Source organism: Haemaphysalis longicornis, unplaced genomic scaffold (genome assembly GCF_048455015.1).
Source record: "Haemaphysalis longicornis isolate Haplotype H1 unplaced genomic scaffold, Haemaphysalis longicornis Haplotype H1 scaffold_5, whole genome shotgun sequence".
NCBI classification, from domain to species: Eukaryota; Metazoa; Arthropoda; class Arachnida; order Ixodida; family Ixodidae; genus Haemaphysalis; species Haemaphysalis longicornis.
In genome coordinates this window covers 106,064,488-106,091,746 of record NW_027526385.1, presented here as the reverse complement: position 1 = coordinate 106,091,746, position 27,259 = coordinate 106,064,488, and the positions used below count along the sequence as shown (strand labels likewise).

At 49.7% G+C, this 27,259-nt stretch overlaps 1 pseudogene; it reads right to left on the bottom strand.

Annotated features, from left to right (window-relative positions):
• Positions 1-10,135: 10,135 nt before the first annotated feature.
• LOC144139844 (uncharacterized) lies at positions 10,136-16,453 on the bottom strand (annotated as a pseudogene).
• Positions 16,454-27,259: the final 10,806 nt, after the last annotated feature.

The window sequence follows — 27,259 nt, the reverse complement described above, 5'->3', positions numbered from 1 at the left end:
CTTCCCTGTGCCATGCCAGGATGTCGCCGTACTCCGTCAGTGGCTCCGCGTGGGGGACTGTGCCGTCCGCATTCTAGAATACTCAGCGACGGGTGACTTATACAATCAGAAGCCTTAATCCGGATATGGAAGGCTTCAGCAATTTCCCGGGTAGCACGGTCTCTGTGCTTAAAAACAACTTGCGTGTCTGTGAAGCATGGCTTACAACCGCAGTCTGAACAGTGCAGCGTCAGGTGTGTGTAGGGCCTTCCATTCAAGGAGGAATGATGCTCCCTCAAGTGTACATTGAGGCAGCGTACCCGTTGCTGAGTATTCTAGATAAAGAAGTGCAACTTCTTAAGGAGAGGGGGTAGAAGATGAGGGAAATAAAAAGAGAAGAAAATGGGGCGGTTGTCCTCATGTGCCGGCGTGCACATGTGCGACGGTCACACGTGCTTGATTGTTAGGTCTTGGTGTGGTATAAATGTGCTTTCAATTTTAATAAATCTTTCAGTTGATAGTAAGCGCTGGTGTCGTTTCCCTTTCCCGTCCCTGTGTCTGTTTGCGCTTAAGTTTCACTCATGGATGCTGTTCGAGTGCTTCTGTTCATTAAGGAGCTAGAAAGGTGGCATATCCTGAAGTTCTTGATTACTAACATTCCAACACTTGTTTTTTCCGCAGTACTGCTCGCCTACCGCGGTGAATGTGACGTACGTGCCCGGGGTAGAAGCTGCGTTCACCTGGCACACCCGTTTTGGATCAATCGTTACCTTCGAAACAGGCTTTGTCCTCGTTCGAAAGGTATTCTCTCTTATGTGTGTGCATTTGACGCTGAAGGCAGCTTGTGACGCCATCTCAAAACTGAACTTGGGACAAATTCGGCGTACCTTTTTAAACCATTATTTTTCGAAGATGTGAGAACAGATTTCGCCTTACACACACGTTTCATGAACGCGCTGTTAGCTGAACTAATGTTAACTCCATGGTTATGGCTTTTGTGGGTATGCAGGGCCTCGCAGATGTTTTCGTTTGCACGATTTATTCTCCGTGCTTCCTTCGTTCTTCTCGGCTCTTTTTTGTATTAATGCGTAACATTTTTTGCCAGGTACCGCCACAGCCACGGCCGTGCAATGCCGTGCATTTCCATTAAAATGAAGGTTTGGCTGAAGTAGCGCCTTTGTACCTTACAATAGCGTAATTGGACATTTGTTCTACAGAATTTTGGAAAACTAAAAATAAAACAACACGAAAATTAAAATGTTCACTAAAAGGGTTTGAAAAATGTGCATCCTATTAATGGCCGAATAATCACCGAAGAGTAAACAAAAAAATTGTCCGCGTATCTGCTCCTTTCGTTGCAAATGTCGTTAAAAGACGATAGTCTTTATCGACTTTTGCCAAGTAAATGCCTCCCTTCACTTTCCCGCTCACCTCTCATGTTGTTCCTGTTGCGTCGCGCTCCTCCCAAGGTAAAGACGCCAAACGTTTGCTTAACTCATTTTAAATTTCCAGCGTTCCACTGCTCCAAACCGGGTGTCTCGATGCCAACGCTGCCGTACGGCGAAGACGCGTGTGAATCGAGGCGCCCTACCTCAGCGTTTATAGAACCGCGTTTCCCTAGTCCACGTGCGTTCTAACCAGAACGTGGAACCTATCAAGTGGAACCTTTCGTAACTCTTGCCACTTGATTTCTTCAAATGCCGCCAGAAGTTATATGGCGCGGGCGACAGCAGGCGACGGCGGAGTGATATTTTTTTCTTCAGTTGATGAAGTATTTAATCTCGGCAAATCAAACATGTACGATTTTTTTATAAAGGAACGCTGCAAATATCACTTTTATTAATTTTTTGTCTTATATATGCGTAATGTCTTGTTGCTCTTCAACAATATTGACAATTATGAACATTACACCGGACTTAGACGGGCACATTTAGCTGTGACTATATAAGACTATTGCGCAGGGAATGTTTTACTTTGGCCGGGTAGCTGAATCGAGTCACAGACAGACAGGCAGACATACAGACAGACCAACATTTCTGGGTTTAAGTAGCCCAAGAAAGACTATCGTCTTTAAAACTGCAAAGTAGCTCACAGTAACGCGTGAAACTTGAAGGTAGTGAAGCTGCGCGCGTACTTCACGACACGTATCCAGTGCCTTCAGAAAACAAAGATTAGTCTTATTAACACGACGTTTCAAGTCAACGATTGCAGCCGATTTGCTTCTTCGCTGCCGCAGCGCCCTTCACTTCGTATTTGTTGCCATATGGAAGCTCACAGTAATGCTCATGTTATAATCATTGGGCATGCGATCGGCCAGTACCGATCACGCACTTTGGCCTTTTTGCATTGAAGTGATTCGTTGTCTTGTGCGCCATAATACAACTTGGCAGCATCCTCTGTGGCCACGTGTTCCGTGTCGTCTCTGTCTACTCGTGTCCGTTCTCTATCCTTAGCGCGACGAGATACAATTGCTGAGTTTTTCTTTTGCTAATAACGAAGTTTATTTTCTTTCTCGAGGCGAGCGGCCTTCTCGTCGGGTGTGCGGACGACTCGTGGGTGACCCATCTTCGCGAATTAGCCGGCGCACTTCTAAGAGGGAGTACTAAGAGGGTAATAAGGGAGTACTTCTAAGAGGGAGTACTTCTAAGAGGGAGTACTAGGGAGTAATACTACGCCCTAGCGCTTGCGAATGACGAACGCACAGCTCTATTTTGTGGATAGGGGGGGGGGGGCATAACTCTACAGTGACGCGAGCAGTGTGATTGTGATCGCGAAAGTGTTGCTACGATTGCGGCAAAGCTGGAGGTTTTCTTTTGTCCAATCTTGGCCGAGCTCCTTAAGTGGCGATGCTTGCCTTGACAAACGTGCACTGGGGACGCTGGGGGTTCGTGGTGAGGCACGCACACAGCAGCGCTCTGCATTTTCTTGGTTTTATAACTGCCGGGCGGCGAGGCACGCGCTCATGTGCGCGCGCTCACGTGTAGTCGGCATTTTCGGGGTATTTTTAACTGCGGACAGGAAAAATAGGTTTTCAATTAACAGCCTCGCTGTTACAAAATCCGCAAACGACCCTTGGAAATACAAATAATCAAATAGCGTAAAAGGAACAACTTTTGCACTACGCCTTGCGTCTTAGGAAATAGGCATATTTCCCGTAGTAACGCCACTTGATCGTTGTAATTCTATAGATGTACATCAGTAGCCAAAAAACAAGAGAAACTTAAAAACAATAAAATAATTCAACGTCTCTCGCCTCTCATAGCCGTATTTGGCTGCAGAGAATTCGCACTGTAGACAATCGGCGTAGAATGCAATGCATCAGTAAACGATTCTCGGAATTCCTGCAGAGTTTTTTTTCTCTTCTTTCCTTGAGAAGATGTATGAGATGCATATGTCTGAACCCGTTGTTCCACTTTCGTCATTTTTTTACTTTCTATTTATTCTCTTATAGTTCTTCGCCAAACTATTTGGCTATTTATCTACATTTGCGCTATTGAAAGGAATTTATTGAAACCCGGTTACAGCAAACTGCAATATGCGCCACGATTAGTTCGATATATCCGATAGTTCGAAATAGCCGAACCTGCCCATAACGAGTTTTTTTTTACGAGTTCTCAGTACGCGGGACCCTCATGACATCCCCACATGCTGAACCTAACACAAAAACGTATGCCATTACGACACACAAAACTATATATTTATTGCAAGCAATAAAGATACGTACCACCGTAACTACCTACTTACCCAAAAAGAGGTGGTTATTGTCTTCACTTTCCTTTTGGCGGCGTCAAGTAGCACAGCATTCCCTACATGAGACATCATTTGCATCAGTTTGCAGTCCGTGTTCTTCAATATCGAAGCAATATTAGTGGAGCACGCTGACTGCCGAAAGCGCTTCATTAAGCATCGGACGGCTTTCACTCGCGACATCCTCCGCATGCAGTGCCAGCAGCCATGACATCGGTGACGTCATCGGCGTCCGAGGGGCTCATGGGAAGGCAACGTCGTTGTCGACACTCCGGCAATCCTTGAAGGGCACTCCTTTCAGCAAAACATAGGGAACCTTGGCAAGCTCTTCTCACAGTTCATCGATGCTTCCATCTTGGTCCGGACTCGTTGACTGGGAGGATTTGATCGTGAGACAGGCGCGTCGGAAACAGTTACGGAAAGTGCCGGGAGTTACGTCGCTCCATGGGAGGCTCAACATCTCCATCACACCCAATCAGCATCTCAATCGCCGCTCCTAGACCATGCATTTTGGCGGCAATTCTGGGCGCGCCGAGTTCGACATATCAGATGTGAACTTCGTTTTAAGTAATATTTTTTGCGTGTATTTTCGTAACTGATCTTTCTTTGTTCGATACATAGCATAATTCACTCTATCCCGGTTGGTTATAATCGGTTTTGACTGTAATTATGTTAACGCTGCCAAGTATGGGTTTCTCTTGGTAATGTAGAGTGTGCATAGCTGGGTCTGTTTTCACAATTGTTTCTGCTGTTTTACCCTTGTTTTTGGATCGTTTGTGTCTTTTTTTGTGGGAAGGATGTAGACGATGCACATATAAAGTTTCGTTAGATCACCCGCCGTGCTGGCTCGGTAGCTAAGGCGTTGTGCTGCTTAGCCCCGGAGGACACGGGGCCGATTCCAGTGGTGGTGGCCGCTTTTCTGGTGGGTGCGGAAGTGGGAAACGCATGTCAAGATTTCAGAGGGCGTTATATATCGTCAGGTGGTCGAAATCGATCTAGAGCCCTGCACGACGGCACGCCTCATAACCCTGGTGTACCATCAGCACGTTAAACGCCACAATAATAAAGCTTCGTTATTTCATTTTTATTAATTGTCTTTTTTTCAAGTTATTTTTGTTGTTTTTGGGCGGCGGCAGTTGACCAATTCTTTTTTACCGTTGATAAAGGCTATGTGTGAAATCCGCCAATTATGCATTCTGAGGAAATGCAGGGTGCTAAATTGCTCCTAGATTTTCCCCATCTTGCATCGCACCTTTTTGCGGTTTTATATTTTTTTCTTCATTTGGCGCATATCCGATGTATGTTTTTGATTTTATAGTTTTGTCTGGTAATTGGTTATTCTCTGTAGTTTGTATCTCTTGTGCGTTAAAGACACACCAACTTGCTATTTCTATTTACACAATTATGTAGACAAACTGGTTTAGCTTGATGAATTGTGAATTTTCGTGCGAAGGCAGAAAAATGAAAATGGGCTGCGGAAGCCCTAGATAAAGAAAGCTTGTTTACGTGTCGTGCTTTGTGCGTGTTATGACGCTGATCCCTTTTATATTGCCGCAGGACATCCTCACCAAGAATCCAGGAGTGTTATTTCTACGATTTTCTGTGTATATTCTTAGCTGTTAGAGGAGCCTTACCTTTTGTTTTTGTTTTTTTCCTCTCTCTTAGATTTGTGCCGCGGCAGACCACATGGGACTTCCATTTCCGATAGCCGTGTACGAAGTTGAAGACGGCATTGATTTTGTTGATTGTCCGGCATTTAACCTGACAGCTGCAATATTCTTCCATCGAGTGCACCTATTGGGGCAGTTGCGGAAAATCAGTCAGTACTCCACGGGACACTCTCCGCAAAGTTCATGCTTGTCGTTTTTCGGTACGTACTAAAAAGCACGACGTTTTCATTTGCAGCGTCCAACGGAATTGTAGCGCTGTGAACGAGAACGCTGGAAATGGATCCCTATAGCAGCTGGATCACGCGCCGTGGGTGTTACGAGGGCTTGATTCGGGAAGGACTTGGAAACTCGAACGCGCTGAAGTTTCCTCCCCCGTCAGTGATGGTACAGACACAATTTTGGATTCACAATTTATTTATTTATTTATTTGAAGTGCTTACCAACAGCACAGGGCCTTCTCGGGTGATGCACCGCCCACATAGGTACAAAGAATGCGAACAGGCAACATACATAGATGCATGGGTACAAGGAATACAAACAGTACAAATATGGGCAGCGTATAAATCAAAAATTGGTAAATGTGGAAGTGCAGATAGATATATCAAAAGTGTAGTGTTATCGAAAGGAGACACAAACATCTTTAAACGGTAAAGGCTCGGAGGACGTGTCTGGAGTATGCACAGGAGAACACGTACGAACATGGGCACGGTAGCGCTGTATGTGAGGAAACACGAGAGCAGGGAGAGAAGTGCAGGAGCCACCTCTCCACAGCATCCGTATTCAAAATATCATACATTTCAGAGAGCGCTTAAACAGTACTAAATCGCTGCAAAAATGATGGAAGAGGGAACGTGAAGACCAGATACAGTTTTTCTTCATTCGTTCAGTGCTTTGTCCCGATAGCAGCGACACGAATTTTATCACAAGCTGGAAAAAAAATCGAGACATTGAAGAATACATATCTGTCTTGAGCGACCCCCCGAACGCGTATGTGCCGAGACTCCCTAAGGTATATGCGGCCAAACCCTCCCAAGGAGTATGTGCCAGTCAAGAAGGTACGAAGGGTGCCAACAGTCAAATGCACAGAGAGAAGAGAAGAGGAAGGGGAAGGAGACAAGCGTTCGAGAAGGAGGAGGACGCGAGAGACCAGGCTACGCTCCTGAACTGACCCCGGCGTCATTGGGGCCTGACCACACCTCAAGCCAACAAACACATCTTCCAGGCGGTAATCCTGGAAGGAGGCCCCACGCCAACGCCCGTCGGCAACTCTAGAAAGGGGAACCAGCTGGACGGCCAGGCTGACACGCTAGGGTTACGCACCGACGCACCAACTAGGGCTACGCTCTCTTGGCTATTGGCGGAGACGGCTGGGTCCACTTCCTGCAAGCCTCTGCGAGACATTACAGTTTCCGTGATTTCTACACCAAACAGGTAGACATCTGCTGTAACGTGAGGCGGCGACACCATCCTTTACGACTTTTAGGTGAACTCGAACGGAGAGAACACTTCTTTGACTGTTTATGTACGTGTCGTGTGTGGTCCGAAGTATCGTTCTCGTCAATTAAACGTTTTCTCTGTGTATTCGGTCCACTTGGTGAATTGACATGAGAATTTCGGCGAGCCTGCCGGTATATTTGTAAGCACGGCGTTTGGAAAATTTTGGGTGAAATGAAAGCCAAGGCAGACAAGAAGCCGGAACACAATGCAAGCTTTTGCTGTATTCTTGTGGTCGCTCTGATACTCCGACTCGAATTACGCCCATGTGCCGCTTCCCCCATTCTGAGCAAGAGTCACCACTCCCCAACCGAACACGTACCCGATTTTGGAGCAGCACGCGACCGTAGCGCAGCGGCACGGCCAACACGGCAATTTCAAACAGCCAGGCCGGTCAAAGTGTTTCAATAAATGGCGGCCTTCAGGTCAGACGCGTTAGCTCCAAGCCAAACTTGCGAAAGTATTCCGCCACTTTGAACATATAGGCAGCGGTGAGGCGAACAGTTCGGCGAACTTTATTGCGTAAACGTGCGAGTCATCGTCGTCTGAGCTGCTGTTTTCCTCGGCGTCGATTTCGATCTACAGAAGCAGCGGAGACGGTTCCCCAACACTGAATAGGCGTCTCCGTTACGACATCATGCGGAGATGCCTTCAGTAATAGCACGAGAAGCAAAAACGTCTAAACACACCCACAACAAACCACTGGCTAGGACTCAACGAACGCCACCGACTAGGCAGGCGAGTATGGACGAGCGGGAGCCGCGGCGGCTGGGGTCACGTGACCCGATCGCCCCCAGACATGCCTCTAGACATGGAGGGAGAAAAAAACTGGTTTCTTCCTCCATGCCTCTAGATTTCCGCGGCGCTCGCACTTCGAAGTCAGAGCAGTCGGAGGCGCTCGGAGTGGAGGAGGACGCAGTGAGACGACCTATCGAACATACGTCGAGCGCTCGATTTCAACCAGCCAAACACGGAGTCGCTTTGCGGAGTGCTACAGAGCGCTTCAAAATGACCACCCGAATACAGCATTTGAATGGTGTGGTGAACTGCGTAGGTGAAGTGTGTAGGTTAGAGTAGGGTGTACTCGGACTTTCTGGGGGCTACAAGACAACATTTGTGAGAGTAGACTGTGCTCCACCGGTGCAGAGAAGAGTTGGCGCTTCTTCGGGATCAATTGAGTCCACATTTCCTATTCAGGGAATGAGCCGTCGTTTAGGAAGTAACTCTTAAAAGGGGGGAAGTAATAACGTCATGAGCAACCCTCCCGAAGAGAGCAACCTCCCAAAGAAGGAGACGACTAGAAGAAGAGAAAGAAAAGGGAGACACGGGGAATGCCATGGGAAACCCCCCGAAGGAGGAGACGGGAAGAAGTGGAAGAAGAGGCAGGGGGTGGAACGAGGAGAGCAAGTGATGGAGACGCCTGCGCGGAAGCTCTACGCACTTCCGACCCTGGAAATGCGCCCAGCTGGCCTCAAGATGACAGCTCCAGGCAACGATCCTGAGCGCGGCAGCGCACCCTTGGTAGCTTCGGAAACGAGAATCAGCGGGGCTGCCTGGCTTGAACGCTCGGGCTGCGCACCCGAGACAAGTTCTAACGGCACCTGGGGCAATGCACCCTGGTCTCCGTCAGCGTGTCCTGTAAGCTTCTCAAGTAATGTTCGACTACCAGAGCCTACGAATTACGGCTACTACCAGGAACAGACACTGATGGGAAAGTGAGCAAAAGCTCACTCTATATTGTGCTTGCGGCCAGAACATTTTAAAGTTACCGCAGTGAGGAGTGGCGTGATGTGAGGCATTGCGTGTATTATTGTCCTTCTATATTAAACGTCTTGTTTTTCTGCATCCGGTTTGCCTGGATAATTGACGTGACAATATCAAGTGGTGGCGACTACCCATCCCTTTTCGGTGATTCCTCTATGACGTGGGTAAAACCTTGCTTGTGCGACTGCCAAACGCCGATTTAAGCGACAACCGAGACAGTTTCATAGGCAATTTTTGTGATGCCTCTAGTTCTGTTCGATCTTATCACATGACTGCTGACGTGCAATTTCAACACTTACCAATATGTTTTCAGTGATAAGCCATATTACGTTTCTCCTGCCCAGACTACTTAACTTTAGCGCGAAATGTGAAAGCTTTTTAAAATTACTTGCGTTTATTTTGGTAAAAACACATCTTTCGTGGCTCAGATTGAGCTGAGTCAGTTACCAAAGCCGAGTTCTTCAAAACTGAGCACAGCCCTACTTTGTCTTCAGGGCCCCTTTACCTTCATCCTTTGCGACTTGGAATTCCTCCCTGCTTCGTAACATATTATGAATGTCCTAAATGGTAGTCGTGTCTGATTTTCAGCCTTAAGAGCCGCCCCAACCGCTTGATAAAGGGAACTACAGAATGAATTCTGTATTGGGGTTAGCCAACCGATGGTATCATGAACAGTATGTAGAGTTATCTAAGACAACTGGATTCCCTAGGGACGGGAGGGGCGTGCTATGATTCAACGTGGTGACGATACGTAGGGATTGTTGCGACTGGCCATCCAAGCGCAGTCACCGGTGTAGCGACGTTGCCTTGCTCCTTACGCTATCGACACGGCGCACAGCAGAGCGATGAAGTAAGTACTCGAGCCGACGAAAAGTTGAAGCAACATTTATATACACTATGTATAAGGGTAAGCAAACGTTACATGGCTCGAACAAAGGCGATGGCACCTCTCCACTCGGTGCCTTCGGAAAGTGGCGCCGAAGAATGCCTCCGGGGAATGCCGACGATACTCGAACCGGGCGGGTTTTTATACCCTTGAAGGTCGTTGAGCCTCGTGAAGTTTGAATCGCTCCAATCAGGGCTGATTGAAATCCGACGTATGGTAGAGAAGCGGGGAGTCAGCCGCAGTGCCGCGATGGGGAAAAGGGAGGGCGACGCCCACGCCATCTCCGTGTCCTCGCCTCCAGGCGAGCAGCGACAAGCCCAGGGTGGGTCGTTCACCCGATGCAGGATCTGGCCAAGCCTCCGCGACGTAAAAGGAGAGGCGCCTCTGCGGAGGTGGGGCTTTCAGCTTGGCCACCGCGGGCGGTTTGGTCTGGATTGGACGAGGCGTGATTCGGCCCCGCTGTCGGCGCGTCGCCCCGTGCAACGCATTTGGGCCGGCCGCTCTGGCACAACAGCAACCCCGCCGCCAGGCAATGCACCCGGAAGATGAGCTGCCTCCACCTGGCTCGGATTCTGGGCGCGCTCGTTCGCCAGACTCATCCAGGTGCACTTCCAGTGCTAAAGGAAAAGGGCGGCTCCACCACGCTCCTCTCCCCGAACAGGTACCACCTGCCCGGTCCGGATCACAGGTACATCGCCGTGCTGCCCAGGTGTCTCGACCAGCCTCACCCGGCTCTTCCGGTCTGGTTTCTCAGCACCGGTAGCTCCACGTTCGGCAGCTTGCAAAGAACCGACCGACAACAGGCAACACCGAGCGCAAGCAAGCACCCTCTGTTCTCAGTCAGAACACCAGATTCCAAAAAACATGATCAAGTCTCCTAGCTAGCTGTCTACCCCCAATTTGGACCTTCTATATCAAGAGGCACATAAGGGACGTGAGACTATTAAAAGAAGAACGCACACTATGTGTCATAGATAACACACGACATGAAATGGTCATAACTAAGATTGATCACTTGAAATCACGCGGTGCGGAAATAATCAGCTGAGGCCGCAAATGAGGACAATAATTTTGCTCCCATCTACCTGCTAAGCTAAAAGCTGTTCACGAAGAGGCGAACAAAAGACACGGGGAGGACGAAGGCAGCCCTACTTACAACGCACGGCTTAGTGCGTCTGCGTTAGCGTTCAACTTTCCTGTCTTATAGCGAACGACAAGATTGTGCAGCTGGAGTATGATATTCCACCTAAGCAAACTACCGCTTTTAGATGACATGTTATTTAGCAAGGTTAGCGGTTAATGATTAATGATCAGTTTCTACTACAAATTGGGAACCGGCCACATAGCACGCCAACTTCTGCACTGCCCACACGACACAGCCACATTCCTACCCTGAACCCAATTAATTAAGTGGCACTACTACTTCCTTTTCGATGTACTGTACGCCTCTTCCCTGCAAGTTAGCTTGCGGCTCAAGTACAAAACTGGTCGTTCCCTGTCATTCGCATTTTCTTGGCATAGTACAGCTCCCATGCTACGATCGCACGCATCGCACTGAATAACTAAACCCTTCAAAAGTCGGGGGCCGTTAGAACTGGCTTCTCGCTCAGGGCTCGTTTGAGCATTTAAAACGTGTCCTCCTTCTTTGTGTCCCATTCCACCTAAACTGGCTCAGCCTTTTTGAGAGCGTCAGTGAAAGGACTAGCCAGTGTGGAGTAATAACTCACATAGTGCTGGTAATATCCAGCCAAACACAAAAAAGCCCGTATCTCGGATTCAGTCGTTGGTCGGCAATAGTTTATGACCGCGGCTACTTTGATTTCGGACGGTCTGCGTCGGTTTCGCCCCACTACATGCCCTAGGTACGTCACTTCGGCGCAACCTAGGTGACACTTCGACGGTGTGACTGTTAGGCCAGCTTCTTTGAGCCTTCTCCGCACGACTCGTAAGTGTTCTACATGCTCCTCCCATGTGTTAGAAAATATAGCGACATCATTGAGGTAAGGGAGCGTGTACTCAGACAGGCCACGAAGTACGTGATCCATTAGTTTCGAGAAGCAATACGGCGCGTTTTTGAGATCGAAGCTCAACATGACGGGACGGAATGTTCGGAACGGGGAAACGAACGCAGCGTATCTACTGGCACGCTCAGAAAGGGGCACTTGCCAATAGTCTCGCACGAGGTCTAGCGTGGAAATGTAATTCGCCTTTGATACGGTCTCCACCCTCCCCTCGAGGTTCGGAATCGGATACGTCTGGTCTCCGGTTATCGCGTTGAGGCGCCGGTAATCGGCGCGCGGCCTGGGGTTCTTTCCGTGTACTTGAACTAGAATTAGAGGGGAGGTGCAATCGCTCTCACTCGGGACAATGACCCCAAGGTCACACATGCGCTTAGCCTCGTCCGCCATAACCTGTTTTTCGAAGGGAGAACATCGGTACGGCTTGCTACGAATCGGCTCGTCTCGCGTTAACTCAATATCATGCTCGATTATCGTAGTCTTTCCGGGCCGATCAGAGAAAACATCCTCAACACGAAAATTATCTTCTCCAAGTCCTTCTTTTGCGCTTCGCTTTGCAAGGGCTCTGACCTCACTTGTTCCTGCAGGAGATCCGAAGTGCCTTCCTTTAGGTCCGCAGAGGTCAGAATATCTGCCCCTTCCTCGTACTCGGCATTCAAAGCTATGTTCACCACAGCATGACGCTGTATGTAGGGTTTCATCAGATTGCTGTGGTAGATTTTGTTCTGCCGTTTGCGTAGCTTTACTTCGTAGTTTGTGTCAGAAAGTTTCGACAATACTTTCGCTGGCCCCTCCCAATGAACTTCTGGCTTATTCTTCTTCGAAGGTCGCAGCAGCATCACTGGGATACCCACTTCGAACGTACGCTTCCTGGCCGACTTATCGTAGTACGCCTTCGACAATGCTTGTGCAGCCTTCATGTAGCTCTCAACAAGGTCTTTACTTTTCCCGAGCCTCTGCAGTAGGTTAAGAACGCACTCGACCACGTTTGGATCCTGACGGTAACCTTGAAAATACTCGCGCACCATTCGCAGCGGGGTTCTGAAACTCCGACCCTACACCAGCTCCGCAGGGCTATACCCCGTACTTTCTTGTGAATCAGACATCAAAGCGAACATAGCGGCAGGTACGCATGCTTCCCAATCGCGTTTTCGTGCAAAGCAGAGGGCTCTCGATATTCGCTTCAACACTGAGTGCATTCGCTCCCCTCAATTGGATCGCGGATGATAGATAGAGCTATGCACCACTTTGATTCCGCATTTTTTTAAAAAAAGTGGAGGTTAGGCAGCTAGTGAAGACGCTACCGTTGTCGCACTGAATTTCAGCAGGAAATCCGACACGAGCGAATATTGAAAGCAGCGCATCAACGACTTGAGGAGAATTGAGCTATTTTAGTCGCACTGCTTCAGGGAACTTAGTCGCGACCTCAGGGCCGTTCGAATGTATCTACAGCCGTTCTCGGACTAACAATGTCGATCACCCGCCGTCGAAACGGTTGAGTTATGACTGGTAGAAACTTCATAGGCGCCTCCCACTTATCTGTACTCTTGCCGACCCTTTGGAATCTATCGCAAGAGCCCACAAAGCCTTCGATGACTTCTCAGCATTTAGGTCAGTACTCCAGCGCAAGTCGAACTTTCGTCTTTTTCAGGCCGAGGTGCCCTGCCCACGTGTTTTCGTGCGCGAGTTCCAGTAGATGACGGCGATACCTTTCCGGGATCAGAAGCTGCTCGTATTTCTGACCCTTGGCATCCGTATAACTGCAGTACCACATGCCGGGCTTTCCATGAAATGAAACGTTCTGTTCTTTTCCGCACCGTTTCACGCTTCCTAGCAAGGCTTTTATCAAGCTATCATTTTGCTGTTCTCGAATGAACGTTGCTCGATCCACCTTGATTAACTCATGCCAGCTGTCGGAGACTGGGGAAAACGTATCGTTCGCCTCACATGGCGGCGACGCTTCGGTTTCTCATGGAGGAAAGAAAAGTTTAGGAGGGAGCGTCACGTGACAATCGTGAAGCCTAGTCATAAAAAATAAAAAGGAAAGACTGATGGGAGGTGTTCTATTCACGTGACAGGCAAGCGGTAGTTCTTTGCGCCTCATGTGGCCTTCGCCGACGCTGCGTGCGTGCGTCTATCCGTTTGGTTGCCGGGCCGTCCGCGTATTCGAGTTTCGGCGACGAGTCGTTGCGCGCAGCTCTGCCTGCAACCCGAAACGCGCAGCGGCCTGATCGTGCGGGCAAAGTGGTCGGACGGGAGAGGCAGAAAACATCTTTGTTTACTGAGCTTTCCGACCCGTCGAAGTTCACGCCGCAGTCGGAGAGTTGTGTGCCGCCGCCGCGTGCAGAAGTGGAAATGATCTTTTCAACTAACTTTGCCGCTCAGGCAAAGTTGAAAAGATCAACCATTTCAACCATTTCTTTAACCATTTATTGGCAAGGCGCAGTAGTCCACAATTCAGCAAGGTCCCTCCCAAGCGTAATCTAGCATTCGTTTTTTTTTTTTTTTTTTTTTCATACGTATCGCACCGATCGAGCGGTCCTCAGCGGACAAACAGACGGCGTACTGCTTGCGACGCGAGGTGGTCACACCCAACATAAGGGTTCTGAACCCTTTGTTTTCCAGTGCACTGAAGTAGATAAAAACGTACCATCACGCCGGAGCACCGAAAAGGCGAACGTATGCAAAAGCGCGCGCGAGCGAAACCAAAGCTAGTTTTACCACCTCCCCGCCAATACGACACTCGTTACGCGCGATAACTCAGCAGAATGCCAAACGCAATCGTCACAGCACACCTGGCAAACACCGCGCAGCTGTAGGCCGCTCCATGCTTGTGAATGTTTACGGCGGCGCGTTCGAGCGATCCAACGTCAGAAGTGAAATTCGGCTTGCAGCTCGTGAGGGTGCTTCGTAAGAATGCGATCGAAGTCTCGCCTTGCTTTGAACAGCGACAGCGGCAGTACTTCCACGATACGAAGCTTGGAGCGCAACGCTGGCGAACAATCTTGTACGGCGCCTTCGGCGACGGCGCTCGCCTCCATCTATCTCCACCGGCAGCCAGCCGGAGCCACCAAATGCTACCGCGGGCCTGAGCGTGGTGGATTTTCCATAATGCATTGCGCGGGAGGAGCCCGAGGAGAGGAGAAAGCGGCTTCAGAGGAGGTTGGCTTGCCGAAGCTGCGCCGCCTGACGTCATGCTCCCTCCTAACGTTTTTCTTCCTCCATGCGGTTTCTCCGCCGAGAGGGATGACGCAAGCCGCTTCGGCTGCTGGCGGTTCGACTAACCCGACGCGAGAGCTTGCGGTCGGCTCGCAGCTCGGGATACTTTTCTCCCCCGCCTTTACCGCTTCGCTCACTGGGGTAGTGCCAAGTTCCTGTGAGGGCTTCCACGCTTGAGATCTCGTGAGTGCCATGCACGACAAATTGGTAAAGAACGATTTGCCTTGTTCTTTGAGCAGTTTCTCCGAGCTATTAGAGAAGAGATAAGGAAAATGCTCTGGGAGCGCTTCGGACATGGCCGCCTCGGTGTTAAGCTTACAAAAACCGCCTTCAATGACAAGCCTCGCAATCGGCTCTGCTCCTGGGCAACTTGCCTTATCCACGCGCATTCACCTGTGCAGTCGTTTGGAGAAACTAGTCACGGGTTTACTACGTCCATAGTTTCTGCGGAGTCTCAGAGGGGTCTGCACTTCTTGCCGTTCACACTTATCTCCTGTATGTACTGATCGAGCAACCGCATGTTCTTTTCAGTTTCTCGGATCGTAGCGAAAGCAACCTTCTTCTTACAGTTTGCCGCGATGTGCCCTTCCTTTTTACAGTTATAGCGGATTATCTGCTTCCGCGACTCAAATGCCTGGGCGGCGTCCGCGCGCTGCTTAGCATTGCTGTTCGATTTTCGAGACTCATATATCCCTTCCCCATCAGTTTCTTTCGTATGAGATGAGTCTTTTCGAAAACTGCGACGCGCTAGCTGTTTCCCTTCGTTAAGCTTCTTCTTAAAAGCTTCCTTACCGTCCGCGTTTTCAACTCGCACCGCCTTATAATGCAACTTTCGGTGGGTGTAGTACTCCTCAGTTAACTCTGCTGCCTTGTTAAGCTTTACTTCTGGGAGCTTATCCTGCAGCCACAACCTGACGTCGTCTTCGACGCAGAGGTAGAATGGCTCAAGCGCTATGCACTCAACCACATTGTCGCGGTCGTCATAAGCTTCCTCGATTTTGAGCCACTCAGTTCGGTCAGCCTTCAGACGAAATGCGAAAATTATTTGCGACTCATCGCCCTTTTTCGCAAACCGGAACCTCTGCCGGAAAGCCTCAGGCGACAATCTGTATTTCCTCAAAAGAGCCTTTTTGTACTCGTCGTAGCTCTCAAAGGTCTCCTTCGACAGGCACGTTATCACGTCCTGTGCCTCTCCAGGAAGTAGGGATAACATGTTTTCCGCCCACAGAGACCGTTCGATATCGTTTCGCTCGCAAACGTGCTCAAACTTTACGAGGTACTTTGCCATGTCCTCGCCAATAACGAACGGCGGCAGCTGGTCCCGAATTCTCGGACCGTTCGCCGGAACCGTTCGAGAAGCTACGCTATGCACCGGTGAGACCTGCCTGAGCTCTAACCGCTTCAACTCGAGCTGCCTTTCGGGTTCCCGTTCGTGCCTTTCGGCTTCCTCGCGCTCCCGGTGCTCTTTCGCCTCCTCGCGTTCACGGCGCTTTTTTTTCGGCTTCCTCGCGCTCACGGCGCTCTTTGATTTCAGCCCTGGCCTTATTAACTCCCTCAGCCATTATGTTCTCCTTCCGCAAGACCTCAATAATCGCCTGGTTTCGTTCCGCACAGCCTACGTCAAGGAACAGCTCCTCGCAAATTTCTATAAGTTCCTTCACTTTAAGGTCCTCCATCGTTTGCACTAGCCTCTTGCTGCTTTCCCAAGTTATAATTCCCTTGCCGTTCTTATAGGCACGCGCACGTAATCCTCTACGCTCCGTTGTTTACACTCTTGGCACTAGCTTTGGTTTCAATACACTTTCTCTAGGCTTGAAACACTCAAAGCTATACACAGTGCTTCACACAGCCGTTCTCTAAACTACCATAACCTGTGCTAGAGAAGTCTGGTGAAATTAGAGAAAACGTTGAGCGCTTATCACACTAGGCTGTAGCCATTGCCGGTCGATCCCGCAGCTGCCATCCACTGTTGCTACTGGCCATCCGAGCGCAGTCACCGGTGTAGCGACGTTGCCTTGCTCCGTCCGCTATCGACCCGGCGCAGAGCAGAGCGATGAAGTTCTCGAGCTGACGAAAAGTTGAAGCAACGTTTATATACAGTACGTACAGTACGTACGTACGGTACTCGAACCGGCGGGTTTTCATAACAGCGGAAGGTCGTTGGAGCCCCGTGAAGTTTGAATTGCTCCAATTGGGGTTCTTGCTGGCTGAAGTTTGAAATCCGACGAATGGTAGCGAAGCGGGGAGTCAGCCGCTCCGCCACGATGGGGAAAGAGAGGGCGACGCCCACGCCATCTCCGTGACCTCGCCTCCAGGCGAGTAGCGACAAGCCCGGGGTGGGTCGTTCACCCGCATATCCAGAAATCTGGGACAGGAAGCTTCTAGTTCAGCTGGTTGGCACCACGTGGCGTCTCAACCTTCAAGATTTCAAACTTCCCGTGGTGACGTAATCGGTGATGCGGGAAATGAAAATTATAAGAAAAAGAATTCACGTTTCCAGTAGCGGGCTTTATCGCCGATCGCCTTTCCGTGTGTGGTCCTTTACCTACACCTCCCGTTAAGCACACCGTCATGCCAGCACTGCTGGTGCTTTTGATAGCGACCGAGGCGACGTCGCTATCAAAGCGAAGTTACTTTTGGCACCGTCGGACGCCGTTTTTTGAGCTCTGCGGAAAATAAATGCGCCGGTAAAAACAAAAGACGAGAGAAGGGAGGAGGAGCATTATCCTTTTTATTTGTTTCTCTGGGGGCTACGATAGCTGCTATAGCCCGTCTTGCTCATGCGAACGGCCAGCGTGGGTTTCGGCGCAGGTCTAGACCAGTCGCTGTGAATAACTCGCCGTATATGTACGCGTCAACTTCTTGAACATCATCGCCATCATCTTCATCACGTCATCAACTGGCGTAGCAAGTTAGGCATTTTAGCCCAGCTAACATCGCCAGACTTCATTAAAGATCGCTCTCTCTCTCTCTCGGCGCAATAAAATTGCTATCAAGAGAATTAGGTACTGACGACCGACCGAATTTATCGCCGGCCCGTTCAGATATCGAACTCGTGTTTGCTGATATAAAACCGTCCTCGTCGCAAGCCGAACCGGCCAAGCCGGCGGAGCAAAAGTAAAAAAAAAAAGTGATCAATGCACTCGTAGGTACCAATAAGTAGTTGAAAAAGGTTCCGAGACCCTTCCGCCGCCCCCGACAGTAAGTTAGGAAGGCGAAAAACCTCAAATATCCAAATCGTAGCGTCCGCACCATCCGGCCAAAAACCGGCTACGAGTAGGGCGCGACCAAGGGTGGGGTAGGCGGGCAGACGTAAAGTTGAATAACTCGGCAACCCTAGGGCCTACAGAAACGTATAACCACTCGTTGCGGCCGGCAGAGCAAGGGTTACCATTCTTTAAGGTTCGGACCCATAGTGCCTAAGATAAGCAGGATCAACGCACAGGCGGCGTTGGCAGGATTCACAGACGGAAAGTCGAGCGTCCTGACGTCACGTGACTATTTACAGTGGGGCCCCTCGATTTACCGTCTCGGACTCACCACGGACTCCCCGAGCAACAATCCGGCATTCATTTTTTATATGCATTCCTATGGCATGGAGAATCTTCGGACTGCCTGCGGACTATCCTCGGTGAGTCCGAGGCGGTAAATCGAAGAGTCCCAGTGTTTCCAGCTCTTTTGAAAGAAACAAAGAGGGAGGAGGAAGCGATCGGCGGAGAATGAGGGGTACTTTTATCGCTCGTGACATACCTAATACCGAACGTAGGGCAATAATTACAACGGCAATGCGTTTCTACATTGATTCCTTGAGGCATAGGAGCCTTGCGTTACAGCTTGCCAGCAATTTCCAACACTTGCACCACTAACCTGCGGGTAATACAGAGCGCCCAAGCGCAGGCTCTGCGTGCGTGTCTTGGTTTGCCGCGTTGTGCATCAACAGTGGGCACCATTTTCATCGCTCAGGAACACCCAATGGCAACGTACGTGGCTACTGAAACACTACGCCTGTACATCAGGCTCCTCACGAGGCTGCCTTCTCACCATCTGGCGCAGCTTCCTCAAAGTAGACCACGATCTACTTTTTCAGCGATTATCACAACGCACAGGGCTGCAATCACTTCAAGGTACGCCCCTGCGGGAACATCGTCCTCCCCGTTGTGGTGCCTGGCACAACCTGAGATTCGCCTCAGTGTTCCGGGAATTCGAAAAAAAGCCGACTTGTCACCATTGGCCCTTCAACAGCTTTCTCTGCTGTTACTGCATGAACGGTACAACGACCGGAAACATGTGTACACGGATGGCTCAGTAACGTCATCCAGTTCGGCAGGTGCGATGTTTGTGCCAGCAGATTTTGCCACAACTAGATTCCGCGTTTGCCATACCACGAGCTCGAGCAGAGCTTGCAGCCATTCGTGAGGCTCTTGATCATGTCATCGGAGCTACTCATCAAAATTGGGCGATCTTCTCGGATTTCAAGGCTGCCTTACAGAGCTTACGCGCAGCCCTGCGCTACGGCCCCCTACACCAACTGGTGACAGAGATAAGAGAAAAATCCCATCAAGTCATCACAGCCGGCCATGACGTAATATTCCAGTGGCTTCCACGTCACTTCGGAGTCATTGGTAACGTGTTGGCGGGTGAAGCTGCCCGTACAGGCCATGAGAGCGACCGCACCATTCTGCTTCCGCTTTCAAGGACCGATACCGCCACGACACTTCGCTCCTTTGCACGCAAGATTACCATGCAGCAATGGAGCACACCGGACTTCTCGAATCCCCGTCTGTATATTCAGGATCCTCTTCTTCAGCGCCGTATTCCGTATGGGCTGTCTCGGCCCCAGTCAACTTTACTTTGTAGACTGTGGTTGGGAGTGGCCTTGACGAAAGCCTACTCCTTCCTCATCGGGATGGCCAGCAGCGGCCACTGTGACGCCTGTGGGGCGGAAGAGACTATAGAACATGTGCTGTGTCGCTGCCCCGAATACTCGTCGGAGAGGAGCGTGCTTGCCACCGCGCTCAGCCGATTGGACAATCGGCCATTTACAGTGGAAACTATTCTAAGTCATCGGTCTTTACCATCGACATCGCAGAAGGCGACGAAAGCCCTCTTGCGATTCCTGAGTGAAACGAACTTGCGTGAAAGACTATAGTGCCCGAAACGGGACTAGAGAGCGCGCGTTCCCACTCCTATCTCTTCCTCTTCTCCCGCCCTTTTATTCCCTGAGCACCATTCCCCCAGTGCAGGGTAGCAAACCGGGCTCTACACCTGGTTAACCTCCCGGCCTTTCCTTTCTTTCTTCTTCTTCCTCTACAGGGTTTTTTGTAATTTCCTAGAAAAGTGCTTCTCGGTCCCTGTAAGTCTGCTTGCGTGCTTTGAAGAGAAAGAGAGAGAACAACTTCATTGAATGGCTTGCAGTCGGTTAAGATGTCTCTCCACTGGGAAGACGGGTCTTCACCGCGACGCGGCCATCACGTCTATCTCGGGCGCCGTGCTCCTCGAGGACTTGCTCACTCGCTACTCCTTCGGGTCAAGAGGGCCGCCGCCCCCTTCCTGGGGGTGCTTCCCCCCTTCCCCTCAGTTTCGCTCGGTCGCTGCCTTTCCACAGCTGCCGAGACCTGCTGCACGGCCTGAAGCTGTGCTTCTCGATCGTAGGTCTTCAACGCCGTCTCAATTTGCGGCGGAAGCGTCGTCATCTTGCTGGCCTCTCTTGGGTTCATTCTGCAGTCCCACAGGATGTGAGCCGCGGTGGCTCTCTCCTTCGCACACAGTTTACTCACATCACTTTCATAAACACTGGGGCACACGTAACTAGCCAGCACGGGGGTAAGTAAGGACCCCGTGGAGCTGTCTACTTATCAAAAACTTCGTTACTGCAATATCGTGTTTGCGTCCCTTCATTGACTTTCTTTCCTTCGTCTTTTGGCGCGAATAACTACAACAGACAACTGCGACACTTCCAGCCCCACCTTCCGCATAATCGTAGCTCTCCGTGGCTGGTGTGCACATTCTCTACTCACGTGTCACGCGAGTTGGCGTCAGCGAGCACGTCTTAGGCTAACTCTTGTTCCTCGCCTTGCAACGTGTTGTGGTAGCGCGGTGGACGTTGATTCGCGAAGAATGCAGTACCTGCATAATATACCAGATCTTCGTACAAAGAATAAGTTACATGTAATGGCCCTTGTAAAAATTGACAACCTTGCCCCCTTCCATTTCTCGGCCTTCTCCCTCAACGCCTGTGTCTGGCTACGCCAGTATGGTTCGCTATCCCTGTAATGTTCCAGTTCAACGCCCAAGTACTTCACTGGAGTGGTGACCCAACTAATATTAGCAAAGGCTGGCGGTGTTGATGACCATTCCCCTTGCCAATATCCTTTGCACTTTGCCCAGTTCACAAAACTACCCGTCACCATGCCAAACATTCTGACCGTGTCAACTACCAATTGAATGAACGCTTTCTTCGTTCATACAAAAAACAGCCACGTCGTCTGCGTAAGCCAAAAGTTTGACTTCCGACTCATGTAGTCTGAAACCTTCGATGGCACTATTTCTGGTTATACTCATACACAGGGCTTCGATGTATATGCAAAACAATAGGGGGCTGAGGGGGCAGCTCTGGCGCACCGAACGCCATAGCTCGGCAAAACTGGATGCCACTAAATCACACTCACTCAAAAAAATATATTTATCCTAACGCACTCACTCGCACTCGCACTCGCCACTCTGTCCTCACCACGCGCACTCACTCGCGCTCACGCTGGCCATTTGTCTTCACCACTCGCACTCACTCACGTTCACGCTCACCACTCCGCACTATCAACTCGCACTCACTCGCGCTCACGCTCACCCCTCCGCCCCGCCACTCGCACTCACTCGCACTCACGCTCGACACTCAGGCCTCACTACTCGCACTCACTCCCGTTCACGCTCACCACTCGTCGTCACCATTCGCACTCACTCGCACTCACGCTCGCCACTCCACCTACACCACTCTCACTCACTCCCGCTCACGCTCGCTACTCGTCCTCACCACTCGCACTCACTCGCTCTCACGCTCACCACTCGTCGTAACAACTCGCACTCACTCACGTTCACCACTCATCCCCACCACTCACACTCACTCGCGCTCGCGCTCACCACTCAGCGTCACCACTCGCACTCATCCGCGCTCACGCTCACCACTCGCATTCACCGCTTACACTCCCTCGCACTCGCACTCACCCCTTGCAATGGCCACTCACACTCACTCGCAATCACCACTCGCTTCCTCCACATGATCACCCACTCACGCTCATTCACAACCACCGCTAATTCACGTTCCAACAAACTTTGTTTTTTTACAGCATGGGAGTTTTAACTTCGCCCTTATTGTAAACCAGATGAATCGCTCCATTTTGCGTAGACCTTCAATGCGGCCGTATTGACACCGACACAACTATGTTACGTGAAGCGAGAAAAAAATTGGGTGTTTTAAGAGATAAGCTTCACATTGGCTGTGAGACATGCCGCAAAACAATCATTAACTCCAACCAACGTGATCCAAATGACAAAAAAAAATGTCTGTATTGCGAGAATTAAACCTCGAAGCTTTCTTCCGTGCAACCTGAGTCAAAGTCACACTTAAAATAGAAACTGATTCAACAGTGTTAGGATGGCGGAATCGGATAGACATCGGCTTCAAATCGCGGGAAACCCAGGTTCAATCCTCACCAAGGGAAAGGTTTTTCTTGAAGCGCTTGATGTGCCTTCGCTTGACATCATCATCGTTTTCTGAAACCCACTTTGTAAGGTTCGCTTTTCTACATGGATTTTACTCGGGCTCCCACGCTATCAGCGAGGAATAAAAAGCTTCACATAAAAAAATGGCGAAGTTTGCACTAAGTTGCGCAATCAACTCATTAGAGACTCTGATTTTATTATTTTACCATTATTGCAAATATTAGATTGCTTGAAGAGTTCGGAAAGTTTTTTGGAGCGTACCTATTACAACGTTGCCTTAGTGGTGAACCGGAGCACCGAGGGCCAACTAGTTTAACAAGAAAAAAGAAAACGTGGCGTTAAAGAGTCGTGCACGATGACAAGATAGGACGCATACAAGCGCCCGTATCTGTAGTATCTTTGCTGTCGTATCTTGTCTTCGTCGAAGTACGTTTTGTTTATTCTTTTCGTCGGCTACAAATTTCGCGGCGGCATATCACCCAGTCAGTCATGCGTCCTTCGACTGCGGCATGAGCAACGTCAGGTGCGATCACGCACTGCCTGCTGTTTCATCGAATACGGCTACCACACAACAGGGAGGATTTTGGCTTCCTTGTAGCTTATAAACGTGTTAATGCATAGTGCAGAGAGCAAATCCCGAAAACCGCTTAAGAATCCAATTGTCATGCCAAGCCCAAGCCAAAAAAGGGGGTCTTCCCATGACCCCCCCCCCTTCCCCCCCCCGACGACATGGCTTACGGGGCGGTGTTTCCTCTCTAGTATACTTACTAACAAACTCTATGGTGTGAACGAAGGGGGGCGTGCATGCATAGCTAGTCTTCATACCGCTACCGATGACATGCGCGTTGTGCTGGCGGGAAATTTAAACGTGGACCCGCCGCGGTGGCTCAGTGGCTAAGGCGTTGCGCTGCTGAGCACGAGGTCGCGGGTTCGATTCCCGGCCGCGGCGGCCGCTTTTCTGATGGAGGCGAAGAGCAAAAACGCCCGTGTGTTCGAGATTTCGGCGCACGTTAAAGATCCCCAGGTGGTCAAAATTAATCCAGAGCCCTCCACTACGGCGCGCCTCATCGCCTGCGTTGCGTCGGCGCGTTAAACCCCTACAATCAATCAATAAATCTATTCATTTGTACTCATTTCCAATTTGTTTTTATTTTCATTTATTTTATACTATGCTTTATTTATTTACACTCATCTTTTACTTGTCTTTTTCCTCATTTTCATTTGTGTTCACATTATTTATGGATGTATTTTTCTTTTATATATTTTCATTGTTTTATGCACGTATTTTCATTTATTTTGATATATTTTTATTTATTTCTTTATTGAATGTCTTATTTTATTTTTTAAACTTAATTTTATTTTTTAATCTTTATTATTTATTACTTATAATTTAATTTTGTTCATTGCTTTGTTTTTAATATTTAAGCTTCGCCTTTAAGGGTGGAACGCGAAAGCGTTAGCGCTCTCCCTTTGTACATTTTTTGCTAAGAACGCGTCGCAGTCAATGGGCGCGCTACATTTCTTTGTATTTCATTTCTTATGCGCGCCCGCTCGCTGTCATTTTCGTTGAAGTTTTACGGCGCCCAGCGTCACGGCGCACGCACAAGGCGAACCCGCTGGCTCGTGCGTGCAGAAGGCGACACACCGCGATAATCGTTTTCCGATGGCGCGTGCCTTACGACGCACATTTTGACGTCGTGTGGCGTCGTAAAAAGACATTTGGCGTGTTAAGTACTTTGTATACATTTGCGGTAAATGTGAAGTAAAGGGGGTGCCAGGGAAGGGGGCGTGGCATACATCTTGTAGGATCCTGTTTCTCGTCCGTCACCTTCCGTGAACTAAAATGCATGGATTTATCCCATGCTATTCTGAACTCGCCTGTCTAGACCTAAACCTAAACGGTGAGGTTGAGGTGCTATCGAGAAAATTCATTTCATTTTGGGGTGACGTAGGAGCTGGCGAGGTCGTATTCCCCTCTGCGTAGCCTACACTCAATGTACGTAAAACAAACCCAATGCTCTCTGCGAAGTCCATCCTTCTGTGCATGTGAAAAATTTAAAAGTTTTGTATCCCACGTTTGTTTTGCTTTATGTGGGGGCTTAAAAACCATCTTACGTGGGGCATTTTGGTAGATGGAGGTGCATTTATTAGTAAAACGAGGCTGGACTTTACATATTTGCACTATTTTCTGTAGGGACTTGTATTGTTCCCCTTATACTGTCACGCAGCCAGGAACGACGCAAGGTTTTTGAAGAAGTAACGTTTATTTGGAGCAAACGTTTGCTCCCTAATAAATCAAAAAAAGAAACACAAATGTCGACAGTGAACAAAGTGGCATGCACAGTCGAGCGTCGGCGAATTGAATGTCAAGGCGTATATTCAGCCCGATTTTATCGATAGGTGCTCCTTTCCGCAAACGTCGGTTAAGACCGAGAACACTATACATTAAACGAGAAGCTTCAAGTATAGCGACCACAAGCAACACATGTTTCCTATCAAAATAAGATTGCCGGTGTGGCGTACAAAAGGAGGAGGACGACACCCGCGCTTCACTTAACACAAAACAGATAGCTGGGCGCGGCCAGGAGCTAGCACCAAAACATAAGCACAAAAATCAGATCGGTGTTGTTCTCGGCAGTATAGTTTTGTGTAGTAAATTACCAAACCCGAATGTCAGGAGCCTTTGAAACCCATTTGCCATTGAAACCCAATTATGATAAAAATTCGGCCGCAATCGCAATTAAGATGCGAAGACTGAGGAGACAGCGGACCTGGTGGTCGACACTAGCTTAAACTTGGCTTTTCTTAGGTCTGCCCATTCACTTCAACTCAGCCAAAGTCCAAAGCCAACGCCCACTCTACAAACCGCGCTGCTGAGCACGAGGTCGCGGGTTCGATTCCCGGCCACGGAGGCCGCTTTTCTGATGGAGGCGAAAAGCAAAAACGCCCGTGTGTACGAGATTTCGGCGCACGTTAAAGATCCCCAGGTGGTCAAAATTAATCCGGAGCCCTCCACTACGGCGCGCCTCATCGCCTGCGTTGCGTCGGCGCGTTAAACCCTACAATCAAATCAAATTACTCTACAAACCCAAAGGAAGTGCTGAGCGCCAAGAATGCGATGATAGCGTAATCGGATAGACGCCGGTTTCATGAAGCCAGGGACCCATTTTTCATTCCGACCACGAGAAGCGGTTTTTTTTCTGGGGGCGCGCACTCCCCACACCTACTCGTCGGCTCCTCGCCTCCTCGCCATTTTCCCTGACAGTTCTTGGCCTAGCACTTTCCTCCTCTCCACTTTGCTGCACCGAGTTTTTGAGCGACGCCAGACACGGATGGAATTCGCAAGCTTAAACAGCTCAGCTGTTTAAAAAGTGAAGGCGATGTTAGATCGCCCGCAGCTGCTCTCGCTTCAGCTTCTGGTTATCATACACGCGCTAAATGCGGAATGCGTGCCTTGACACGTTCCGAACCAATATATCGGGGGAAGTACTGTCCATTATTAGCGATAGTCATTATTGCATTGTTGTATTCACTGCTTACGTCAGCAACCTGATTGGTGCCCGCCACAGCTTTCCGAGAGTCAGGGTTCTGTGGGGCTGATGTTCATTGTTCTGCTCACGTGCCATCACGTTCAGGTGTCACGCGGTACACACTGTGTTACAACTTTTGCGGTTCAATTCACATTTTAGAGGGCAGCTCTTATGCGTCCACTCCAGGGGTTTGTCAGCGTAGGCGTCGGCACCGGCATTGGCGTCTGTGTAACCGAGAGAACGAAGAGGACACCGAAGCGAGGCAAGCGGCATCGCGAGCCACCGTGTGTCGAGAGAAGAGGACGCCGCTGATAGGAAAGCTGTAGCGCGTGCCGTTGTGTGTTCGCCACGAGCCGCCGTGTGTCGAAAGAAGAGGACACTGGAGAGAGGAAAGATTTAGCGCATGCCGTTGTGTGTTCGCCGATGACGCGATCACTAATGCGTAGCACGTCCACCGATACCAATGTGGAAACAAAGCGCAGCATAACAGGAGGTGTCTGCGGCGCGGCTGTGGACCGCACCCACTCGCTGGCTCCCGCGATGTCCGGATTAGCGTGGCAGTCGCACCGCGAAGAAGGAGTAATATGTGAAGAATAAAAGTGGTCTGTAACTATACATATACGTCTGTCCGAAATTATTTGCCTCAACATATTTTGGATAGTCGAGCCAGCTAAACAGCTGCGCTCACATTTCGCATTAGGGAGTATCGTAATCGTCATCCAATTTTTTGTAAATTTTGTGATACGGGCACATAAGCCCCTTAAAGCTCTCGATTCGTGGCCAATGCCCCAAGCGGGTATGTGGCATGAAGAAAGGATTAACAAGTTTTGTTCCACCGCTGGCAAACTGCGGAAATAGTGTGGTTGGTAACGCGCTTTTCTACGGCGCTGGAAGCCCGAGTTGAAATCCGATCGGAAGACAAGTGTTTTTTATTTATTTACTCTTTACAGCGGCAGCCCTTTTCTGTACCGAACAACTACAACCGCACTTTTTCGCAGAATGGGGCACTTAAAGCTTTCGCCCTCGTAGGCGTTGAGAAGAAGGATGGGCCTGCGCCGGAGTGGAATGATAAATGATTCCGGCCCAGGTTGAAAGTGATAAGGGCCGGACCCTTTCTCGAGCGACGCTGCTTGACGATGACGTTTTTTGGGGGTAGGGGTGCTGGGAGCGGTTTCAAAATCTGATTCCTCCTGACTGTGAGGTGTGAGGGCTGTGCGACGTGGTTGTTTGCCACTT